The sequence below is a fragment of the Hetaerina americana genome, unplaced genomic scaffold (assembly GCF_022747635.1).
Source record: "Hetaerina americana unplaced genomic scaffold, ioHetAmer1.1.p SCAF_4, whole genome shotgun sequence".
NCBI lineage: Eukaryota > Metazoa > Arthropoda > Insecta > Odonata > Calopterygidae > Hetaerina > Hetaerina americana.
The window spans coordinates 91,376,161-91,388,210 of NW_027286985.1; the positions used below are offsets into that span (position 1 = coordinate 91,376,161).

Genomic DNA, 12,050 nt, shown 5'->3' on the forward strand with positions numbered 1-12,050 from the left:
AATCAGGTGAATTCGGTGGCTGTTGGATGGTATTTGTTGCATTTTTCGTCAAAAAATTACGAATAATGATAGCACTGTGCGACGGTGCGTTATCATGGTGCAAAATCCACGAGTTTTCTGCCCACATTTCTGGTCTCTTTCGGCGAATTGCTTCACGCAAACGTCTCATAACGCCCAAATAATACTCTTTGTTTACTGTCTGGCCTTCTGGCAAAAATTCATGATGCACTACACCGTTGTAATCCATGAAAACCGTCAGCATTGCCTTCTTTTTTGACTGAAAACGACGTGGTTTTTTTGGTCTCGGCTCATTTGGTGAACGCCATTCACTTGCCTGATGTCTGGATTGCGTGTCGTACTCATAAACCCACGTCTCGTCTCCAGTAATGATCCTTTTGTTGAATGTGGGATCGGATTCAGCCTCGCAAATCATGTCTTTTGCGACGTCAACACGGTCTCTTTTTTGCATGAAATTGAGGTCTTTTGGCACCAACTTTGCTGCTACACGACGGAAACCCAAATCATTAACCACAATGTCTTGGGCGGATCCATAGGCAATGTTCAAGTCCTCCGCTATTTCTCTGATGGTTAATTTGCGGTTATTGACCAACATTTCTTTTACTTTATCAATTTTTTCACCGACTTTCGATGTCGATGGTCTGCCACTGCGTTCATCATCTTCGATTGACTCACGACCACTTCTGAACCGCTCGTGCCACTGGTAAACGACCGTTTTTTTTAGAGAATCGTTGCCGAAACACTTTTCCAACATTTCCAACGTCCGTGCGCCACTAAAACCGTTTTTTACGCAAAATTTAATACAAGTTCGTTGTTGCAAATTTAAATCCATTTCTGCAATTGTAAAAAATCGCCAACACACACAGAGATAGATGTACTCTTGGCTACGTAACTTTTTCAAATGTCAAGTTATGACACTAAGATGTACCAATTTAACAAAAAAAACAGAACTCAAATCGGAACGATGGGAGCGCCACACGGTGGTTATTCCGGGAACTTTTTGATCAAGGTAGTATGAGTTAGAGTTTTACAGAATTAGCTAGCTTTATGATATGAATCTATGTTTACTAAAGTTCATTAACACAGCCGTAATATGAATTTTATTTACTTTTGATTTTATTCATGATACTTTTTAACTTTCAATCCATGGCGCTATAGTCAAGCATTCCAAGGAAACTTCAATCCTCCCTAGCTCGCAGGCTTTAGCCATTCCTCGGAGTATTTTTGAATATCAATCCACCTAACCTATCTAATAATAGCACAACTTAATGCGGATGTACGATATCAGATATTTAAGTTTTCGTTTAGCAGTATTTGGGAAATATATGAGGAACAAGAGTTGTTATTTTAATCGTTGGCATAAGAACCACTTCCGTTGCTGTGTAACTGAGGATAGATCAACTTAATCATGAGCATAACTCTGAAATGAGGATATAATATGGTTAGAATAAATGTAACAAGACACCTCATCCAAGTGTGAAAAAAGATGGAGTTGATTAGAGGAGAAGGAACAAAGAAATTATTGCGACCCCAACACAGACAAAAGAATCCAACTGAAGTTACTTGATAAATTTTTGATAACCCACAATCTACGTGGAGAGAAAATTTGGGTCTTTAAGATTTATTACGCAATAAGAAAGAAATATAATACTTAGGGAGAAAGGAGAGGAGAAAATTGAGTTTCAGAGGAGAGAGAGAGTTAAAAAAGGAGGGTCGCGAGGAAGAAGTATTGAGAGAGATGAGGTAATGAGGAGAAGAGGGGGGGACACGGTCATAAAAAACGTTTCACTTTATGACTTTTACATGACGATTTTAAAAGTGGAGCTTTTGGTTTTTACATTTCAGAGGGTGAGGTGGATAGACGTAAAGTTGTAAGCTCCACTCCTCCCCCGTTCACCCTCTTTTGTGTATGTGCGTGTGTGTTTTCGCGAGTAAAAGTGGAGCTTCCGTGCAGCGTGAGCGTAAAAGGAAAGCGTTACACTCTTCAAAGCGCTGTTCTTAGGAATAAATGATGATCTCCTCATGCAACTCTTTCTCTCTATGATAGCACTTTTAAAGGTTTTCGAAACAAAAGGGATCTGGAGATACCCACGAGGAGACTCGAAACAGCGAGAGGAGAGCATCCATGACAGAAGTATTTTAACATAAAGGAAGGGCCGCCATCCAATCGGCCCCTCTGTCTGACATTTAGGAGATAGCAGTGGAAAATTACATCCCCCTCGCGACTGAACCACCCTCATTAACCCTATATATCATGTGAATTATTAAGCAGTGGGAACGATTCACAGGCAAGAAAGAATTGCTTCCATTTTGAGAAATAATATTCGAGGGATTTGTGAAAAAGCTTCGGAAATATTATTTTTACAAATGAGTTAATTTCCGTGACTGACTACAAAAACTTAATATAAGTCTTTACTTTCACAAAATAATAGAGTAATAAAACATCAATAACACAACGGAAAGCCGTTATTTAATGTCCTTAATGACTTTGCACTGTAAAACACTCTAATTGAAATATACGGGAGTTGTTAACCAACCCTCCGAATAAATCTGATCCACAAAGGGAAAAATAACAGTGATAAATAAGAGGAAAATTGTAAATACATGAATGCCTATTAAGAAACTCACACGTTTTATGATTTTCGGTGGTCAAGCCACCATTCTCAAGGAAGAGAAGGAAGGAACTGAAGAGATTATTATACAGAAGGAGCCAGAGACGCTGAATGGAAGGGAAAGGTGGGGAAAGGTTTGCAAGGGGAAGAGTTGGGAGGGGAATTTTTAGAAGTATGGGAATAATATGGAAGGTATTGGGAGCGGAGGGGGGATGAAAAACGTAAAGACTGGGATAATTAATGCCTAATATTAATAATAATAAATGAATATAATAACTAATGATAATAAAAGCCTGGTTCTTTCCAGGAATCTAGGAACCAGATAAACACCTGTCCTATTGTTTTAATTTTGAGCAGAGGGTCAGAGGGTGATGGATTGTATTTTCGATATATATATATATATATATATATATATATATATATATATGTATATATATATATATATATATATATATATATATATATATATATATATATATATATATATACACACACACTTTCTCTTTTTAATTAACGCATTCACATTTAGTTATTCTGATCCCTTACTGCTCGTGAAAACAATGACATCTCACATCTGCCGCTTTTACACTTGATCTCTTTAATTTTATCGTCGTGATGTTCCCCTGTCACATTACGATGGGACAAATAATATATTATTTATATCATCGCTGAAGCGACATGACGGCAAACGTTTCCTAAAACCTAATAAAATAGATACAAAATAACAACGTATTTCAGTATTCTGTGCGTATATATTAACTCCCAAAATTGGGAAAGCGCTTATTTCATTGGAACGGATTTATTTCGTCAGGAGCGGATATTTCATCAGGAACAATTTAACGCACGGGTTGTCTTGAATACAGAACTAAGATTGCACCATTTATTTTTATTTTTTCAGTTGCTTCAACGTCCGGAATTCTTAACGGGTCAATGCCGTATTTTTCTCACGAGTTTACATTGATAATTGGCTCTGTTTCATTTCTAATAAATTCTTTGAGCCATGGGATGGGATGGACTGTGTCAATTTGGCTCCGAAGACACCCACCCTTCCCCTCCTTGTCCCTTTCCCTTCTCCCTCTTCCCGGAGCCAGCTACCTTTCCTTTCCTCTCACCTGTGCTCCTCCCTCGCCGCACCCCTCCCTTCTTCGGCGATCACCCCCAAATGCAAACCCCTATCCCAACCACCCTCACCCCCGACCTTCTTCAAGCCCCCACCCCCTCCCATCCCTCCCTCGCTCACTTCCTGCACGGCCCCTCGCTTGCTTCCTTCAGGCGGGGGGCCATCAACCGAAATTTCCTCTTCCACTTCCCAACCCTACCCCATTCTCCCGACCCCCGCCCACGCGAGTCCGTGACCCGCGCTTCCCTCCCGGGCCGCCCCTCGACACTTAACCCCCGGAAGAACCAGCAAAAGTCCACCTGCTGCCCCTCTCCACCCACGCTGGTGGTAGCACTTCCCCGTCCCCGAGGCATGCTAAGGGGGAGAAGGCCTGGCATGAAAGGTTGCGAGCAGGGTTGTCAGGGTTGGGGGAGAACGAGCGAGGGATGAAAGGGGCCATTTCTTTTCCTTAAGGAGGTTCTAGCGAAGGTTTCCCTCTCCAAAAGTCGGGTCACTTGAGTTGTTGCCACGCCGGAGGTAGTGTGCTCATTTAATTCTAAGATGGTATTGCTACTTAGTTTTCTACGAAGTAAATTAGCATCTATATTTATGTAAAGTTAAGGAATAATGTGAGCGCAGCTGCAACACGTGTTTCAACTTTTAAGCCGGGGGAATTATATCCAAGGGATCAATAAAGAATGACAATCTTGAAGAAAATGTACATTGTTTCAAAGTATTAGAACTCAGGCACGACCGCACCCCTTCTTAAGTTTTCCGGGTGAATTATTTTTTACCCTCTTTTCCACCGTAATTTAAAATAAAAGTATGTAAAATATTGACTAACTTTTTGAGACTGTCTTCGCGCAAAATAAATTTGGAAGAATGAATGATCATTTTTATGCAAATATCTCTATATTCATTATGCTATGAGTAACATTAGTGCTACGACATTTAACTCGAGTTAATCTTCTGCTAATAGTCTAAGGAGCTGTTACCTTTGCGAATAAATTCCCGAATGCTACTGGCAAAGATTGTACTGTAAATGATGTTACGACGAAAGAGAAAATAAGTAGAAAAATAACGTTTGACATAGATTAACAGGTTCAATTTAATAAAATTACTAAAATTATAGTATTTATCCATTCCATAATTATATCTTATGCTCCACAGTCCGCTGAAGGAACTGTTGAGGAATTCACCACTCTCTTTCTGTATTTTTTTGAGACCAACTCGTGTTCGAAGTTGAACGTAACTTCATAGCACTGTAAGTATGACAACGACTCCTGCTTATCTAGGGTAATTTAGCAAAACACCTTTTTCCTTCGCGCCTTTTACGATCTCCTTGAGACAGAGGACGCACTCGGTCAGAAATCGAGAGATCAGGATTTTATTCCAGTCTATGCAAATGATTTTTCGAGTGTAAAGCATTAAGTACTTATCAGGTGGTATTTTTAAAGTGATTAAAGACCTATAGGGGCTGCTGGGCGTGGGTGATCTTTCCAAGGCCGCACTTCCAGCTCTGTTAAAAGGCAAGCTCGTTCACGCTTGAGCTAATTTCCATGGCATACGCAAAGCTATTATTGTTAATATGAGTACAGTGAAACCATAAACTAAAGATATAACTAATATCATATTTCGGCAATTATTTAACCTATCCATATTTATTGAGCTTCAATAGACAATTTGCTGATTCAAAGATAAAAAAAGATAATTCATGAAAAATATAAAAAATAATTTTTTTAAAGGTAATCTACCGGTTAAGATAGGCTTTTGGAAGGGCATAATTACTAATTAAATAATTTGTGACCCCTCGCAAAATACAATATCTTACTCTAAATTAGGTCCCTCTTCAGCTCTGAGTACTTTCTTCCTCCCTTCATCCCGTCCAACATCCCTATCCTGTTCCATCCCTTTCCTCGTTTGCCAAACATTCTCCCCTCAATTACAGTCTTCAACATCCCGCTGCCGGTCAATACTCCCTTCATCCACATAATAATAAAAATAAAAAATAATAATGTCCTTTATAATAAAATCCAAGGAAGAATGAGACACGAAAAATGAAACAGATAGTCACAAAATAATGGACGTTCACCGGGTAATCTGATATCTTAGCCTTATTCCGAATATTAGCGAGAAGAGAAAGATTTCTGACAGGATGTCAGTTGAACCGGTGCAAAAAGGTAAGCGTGTTTAGCTACAAAAGTAGTTGCAGCTGTAACGAGATGAATTCGGATGAGAAAATAGTAGTTGCGGACAATCGCAACGCAGACCACTTCCACGTTCGTTTGTTTCCGCCCCCGGCCCTCGCCACGCCCCCTCTCGCCCCCATTGCAGCCACACGCGTGGGGCAGCGGTGATATTGCAAAAAAAAAAGAGAAAATCAGGTCGAAACGCTTTTCATTCAATAGACTTTGCGGCATTGTTTCTAGGGAGCAGGTCTGAAAATCCGAATGAGGAGGGGAGAGGGAGAGAGAGAAAGATAGAGAAGATGGGAAAAAAGAGACAAGCGTAGAAAATAAAAGGGAAACAAAAAAGGGAATGCACCGTGAGGAGCGCCACAGACACGGCCAGTTTTAATGAGCAAAGCTAAAATGGTGGACGACCACAGTCGGAGAAATAATAACGCGCCGGAGAGCGGGAGGAGGTGAGTATTCCCTCGTCCACAGAACTCTGTCAGAAAACAAACACCCGTAAAAAGGTATCTATCCTCCCGCCGCCCTCTCATCTGGCCTAGCGTAACAGGAGTCCGGTCTCCGGTTAATGAATGCCCATTGTACCAACCGTCCGACCGCTCTTCCTCCTCAGGGGAAGGATAAAACAAATGGCACAAGACGTGAAAATGAGCACAAAGAGGTCAGCGGATGCCGCGGTCGGGAAGAAACAATACCAACCTGTAATAATAAAAAGTAACTGCTCTGAAAAAAATGCACGCAAGCAAAATAGTGGGCCTCGCCGGAGCTGCGGAGTAAAAACAATTGCCCAGGAATGTAATCGGAAAGGTCAGAGATGTTTGGGCAGTGTCCACGAGGATAGACCTTCCGAGGGCGTGGCCAAGTCACTGGTGACGAGGGATGCGATGGGGGATGAAAGCACCCGGGGAAAGTGACATATTTGTAAGCTTATGCATACGGATATGCGTATTCGTGAAAGGAAAGGGGGCGTCGCACAACAAAGCAGTCATGAGTAGTGTGTGTGTGTGTTTACGTGTGACGGCCCGAGGGCCGGTACAACAAAGAGGTGACCGCGGCAGACACGGTCCGGCCTCCAAGCATTGTCCACTGCTTTGTGATTCTGGTCTTTCATGGCATTGCCATCAATATCGTCGGTGAAAAAGAGAAGATTATTTCTTTCCTCGTTCTCTCTAACCACCACAGTACCAAATACCATAAATAAACAGAACTTGTACGGTAAAGGAAATATCACACTGTGACATAATTAGGAACACAGCCAAATGTAATTCACTAGATTGTATCTATCACCAGATTCCCGCGACTCACCCGGATGAGGAATATCGAGTGAGCGAAGTGAACCTTTTCCTTTCAGAAAAAGGCATAAACAATATGTTAAATATTAAGTTCATCTTTGTGTCTTCGCATTAATCAGGAATTTTCTGCACTGTGGAGTTACACCCTAAAGTTAAATTTGCATGTTATTCGACTAGCTCCCACGAGAGCTCGTGGAAAGTGATGCTACGTCAACAATGATTCGAGCAATTGGTGATTTTCACCCGTAGTTTTGTAACATTACGTCCTACGACTCTAAATATTATGAATTGGTGTTTTATACTGTTCTGATCACGGATTATGTGTGGGTAAAAGGGCTAAATAAATACAGCATATTAATGAAACGGTGGCATTTGTAAATGTTTTAGAAAATACATATATCTAATATTCTATGAAAAAGAGCGCATAGAGCATTCGTTCAAGCTCATTCTAATGAAAGTTTCTTGCCTAGGACGTCCATCACACTGAAAATATGCAAGAACTGAGCACAAGTATTATCTGAAGGTAACAGGTCAAAGCCACACTCGAACGGCAGTCAATTACCTTTTTGTTATTAGGTTTGTTATTATGTTATTTGTTATTAGGTCATATTCCAATAATTATATCATCATAGAATAGCTGAACCTCAAGGAATGACACAACAACATTAATAATTTTAAAATATAATTAGCAAACGGTACTTCATGGCCATCCATATTTCATTAAAGTTGACTCATAGGTAAGTTCAATGAAAAAGTCATCCAAAACTTTGCCTTTCCGCACAATTTAAAAATACCTAGCGGTTAATACGACTCGTATATTGGAAACTTCAAGTTGCAAAGAATAGAAATTATTTCCCCTCTAAATTTGGAATAAATATTAGGCGTTCAATATTTTCAGACCCATCATGTTTGGTACGTTGTCATTTCTGGTGAAACTTATAATTTCTATTCACCCTATATTCACTAGTGTTTTGGAGACAGACACACACTGAACGGAGCTCCAGGGTACAAGATGGGGGGGGGGACCGTGAAGGATCGGTAAGGGCTTGTAGTCCGTCGGCACTCCACACGGGAGGGATGCGACGTCCAAAGGAGCAGTAAGTACTCAGCGTCATAGGGCGTGCGACCCCGCGTCTTCAATACTCAATGCAGAGGCTTTAAAGGTACATAGGAATTGGGCATCAGCTAAAATTTCTGCAAAGATTTAACTTTACCTGCATTCAATCAGCGTCAAGCGAAGGTTTGGATAACTAACCTGCAAAAGAGAGAAATGCTTGATTAGAAAATGTTCTACTGCTGGAGAATGGTAATGTAAATATTTATTATTTCAACAAAACTAGCCTTTTGGTAACAGTTATTATTATCTAAATTCCGGTTAAACAACTTAAAAAAACCCCAAGAGATAAAATATTTCGTTGAATTAGAGAATGGGCGCACCTCTCTTTGTTTGACTTTCACTTGTAATTACATCAATAATTATTACCAATGGGCTAAATATCACATTCAGCAGCATTACGAATTGATTATATGACTTTATCAAATGAAAACTTTCTGGAACTGAATTATTCTCACTTACCAAACTTGGCAAGTAAGCAGAATATTAGGTACTCACCAAAATTAAAATCACGAAGCATCGAAACTCGCATGCAGCCTAGCAATATATGCAGAGGATGTTGATCCGTTAATTGATGTAATGTATTCAAAATGTAAAAAAGATAAAAATATAAATTCAAACTCAAATACATTACGCTCGTATACGGAACGTCTTCCCTAGAAGAACTTTTACTAGCAGTTACATCAGATAAACATCGTTGTCATCACCTATGGATTCTAAGGTAAAATTTCATTATAGTTTATTTATTTCATTAAAATGTATATTCCAAGTAATATATATATATTCCTTATCTTCCTTTATTTTCATGAATAGAAACATTAAAGTCCGGTATATTTCAGGGGAGGTGATTAACAATTTTAGTAAGAAATTCAAGGAAGTCCTTTTTAATGCGTTTTCAAATTAAAAGAAAAAGAAATAGCTCCCCGAACATGAGCTGCGATTTTTATAGAATGATAAACCAATATCTTCCACATTAGTCCATAATCATGTTTCCTTCACTTATTTGTTTTTCAATATTGCCCTTGTCTTTCGCATTAGCACAATATTTCTCAAATGGGTAAACATTACCCATTTTTAAGTGATTTCAGTTTCTGGTTGGACATTGATTAGTGCTTTAGAGTGCAAATTGCTTCCAGCTATTTCCCATTAATTTGTTGAATTGACGCAAACTGAGCCAAAAACTACTCTCTTCAGGGGGGCACCCATATACTTGTTGTTTGTCTCCCTCAAGCTAGGCCCAAAGGATGGAAACGAATAGTTTGGCGTCAGCAGCAGCATTTATTTCCATTCCTCTGAGGGTGTAAGTGTGGGACTCTGTTCCCCGGTTTTATTCGGTGCGGTGGAACTACGAGTACAATCCAAATCCTGAATAGTCTCGATCGAAAAAATGCGATCGGCCAGATGGGGGAAGATGTGGGGTAGGTGGGTCTGTGACAGCAAAAAGAGCGGAGGTAACGGTGAGGATCATTTTTCATGATCCCGGGGAAGATTGGTATGGAAATTTCAATGGAAAGAAGATCGAGATCTCGGCGTACATAATAATGGCTCTGATTTGAGACGTAATTTAGGAATCTACGATTTCGGAGAATGGTGAAGGCGTTAGGCACTCAGACAGACACGGATGAGAGGGAAGAAGAGTCGGGGGATGAGTTTTGAGGTGCCAATGAAGGTGAAAGGAAGGTTGAAGGGAAATGATAGGGGTTCTAAGAAAAATCTTTACGAGTACCAAGACAAGTAACGGACTAAGAAATAGCGACTCTAAGAGCGAAAAGTCCGACCATATTCCATATTCCGACCAAGACAAAACATGAGTCACTACTGAAAACGCCTTCAAATACATTTCTTACCCGTCCGATTCACTGAACGTACAAATTCACGATTTCTTTTGTAGTCATCGAATCATTCTCTACTCTAACTCTTTAATCCGAAATTATTCACAATAAATATCTGTCGTTCACAAATGGTCTGTATTTTTGATTCTACATTCTTCAGTGACCTCATTTGGAATTTATAAGTGCACTCCTTAGTTTATGCGACCATTCCGCCTAAACCAAAAAATTAAAACATATGAATCGTTGGCTAGAGTATACGACATCTACTTTTCATATTTGAGGTAATATTTTTTAAAATAAAAATAGTTTAAAAGAAGTTAATAGCAAACGTGAAATACTTTTCAAGAAGTCCATCATCAAATTACAATGAGAAGGATGTCGGTAAGTATGCGTTAATATAAAAAACTTAATCGAATACAAGTTAATCATTGATTATGTTTTCTGATGATAATCACAGTGGTGATAAATGAAGATTGCATTAACTGCGAGCTTAAAATAGAAGTTTCACCTAACGGTTTGCCTCAAGATATTTGATGTCTGTGGTACCATACAGGAACTTGAGGTGTATCGAGATAAAAGGTCGGAGGGAAAGAGAATGATTCGAGTATAGACTAAACCACTACGGGCGATATCATTCCTCAATCGCCTTTTGTGTGTCCTGCCTACAATTATAGGCTGGAATATGATCCTGACGTTGGAAAAGATATATGATGAGTATTACTTTGCATGATGTTACCTCAGTACCTGATCTCTCGATAACATATCGAGAAGTTTTTTCTCTCTCCGCCAGTGAATCCCAGACTTTTATTTTCCATACTTCCCATTTTTATTTGCAAACGAAATAAAAATCGAGACAACGCTATAGCAACACTTATTACACCCCGGTGACTGTTTTCATTGCGTTCCATTCAAATGTAAATCGAGGAGGTAAACAAGGAGACCGCAGGAATATCAAAACTTTTTAGAAACAAAAGGTTAAGAGACGAAGAGAAGACGATTGGAAGCGCGCGGACGGACGAGGAACAGAGGGGGAAAGGGTAGCGGATAAAGCAAGAGGCCGGTATCTGAAGGTTGGAAGACGGGGAATGGGGAGGAAAGGGGTTCGGGGAGATGGCACGAAGACATGGCCCTGAAGGGGCATGAGAGGCGATCGTCGAGAGTAAAGTTCATGACAGGGAGGAAATTGGCGCGCGGCGAGAGGGCGTTGTGGCGGGCGCGGAGCCATGAAAAGGAGGGCGTGGGTGAGGAGACCGGCCGGACGCAGGTCCGGATGTCCGGGAAGGTGTTTGGGTGGGGCGCGCCCCGGAGTTAGGAGCAAACAGAGTCTGGACGGGGGGGGGGGCAGGGGAGGGATAGAGATTTTGCGGTTGCAGGAAGTCTGTGGTTGGGACGGAAAAATAGATGGAGAAAAGCGCTGGCTGTATGTGGGCAAAGGGGAGAGAGAGGGGGTGTGGGTGGGGCGGGGGTGTGTGATGGAGGAGGAGCAAATGGTCCGGCAGGTGAAGAGGACCTCTCTTGAGCGATCAAAGACGGGATTGCTTGCCCCCTGGGGGAAGGAAGAAGAGGGGGGTTGCGAGCGGAGGTGACGTTGAGAGGAGGCGCGGGGGAGAGTGGATTCCCCTCAACGACGAGCTGTGAGCAAAAAAAAGGGGAAGAATACAAAGAAAGGAGGCGAGGAATCGAGTGCTACCATCAGTCGCGCCTTCTTGGGAGAAAGATGGCTGGAGTCTCAGGGGACAAGGTGGGAGCAATTGGGTGAAACGGCATCAAATCTGTCACAAGAGCCCATGCAAACCCGAAACAGGGGAAGGGTGGACGGAACCGTAACCCATTTCTTTATTTCATAGCCTCTCACTAAAGGATAAGTTTCGGGGATCTCTTTCGCGTCAAT

At 40.9% G+C, this 12,050-nt stretch overlaps 1 protein-coding gene across 1 annotated transcript in view; it reads right to left on the reverse strand.

Annotated features, from left to right (window-relative positions):
- The window catches only part of mmd (disintegrin and metalloproteinase domain-containing protein mind-meld), a 997,749-nt gene that overhangs the window by 755,010 nt on the left and 230,689 nt on the right, over positions 1-12,050 (reverse strand). The window contains exon 3 of the mRNA XM_071590726.1: positions 8,428-8,468. The gene's annotated coding sequence lies outside the window, so the exon portion shown is untranslated. The remainder of the gene's footprint in view (positions 1-8,427; positions 8,469-12,050) is intronic.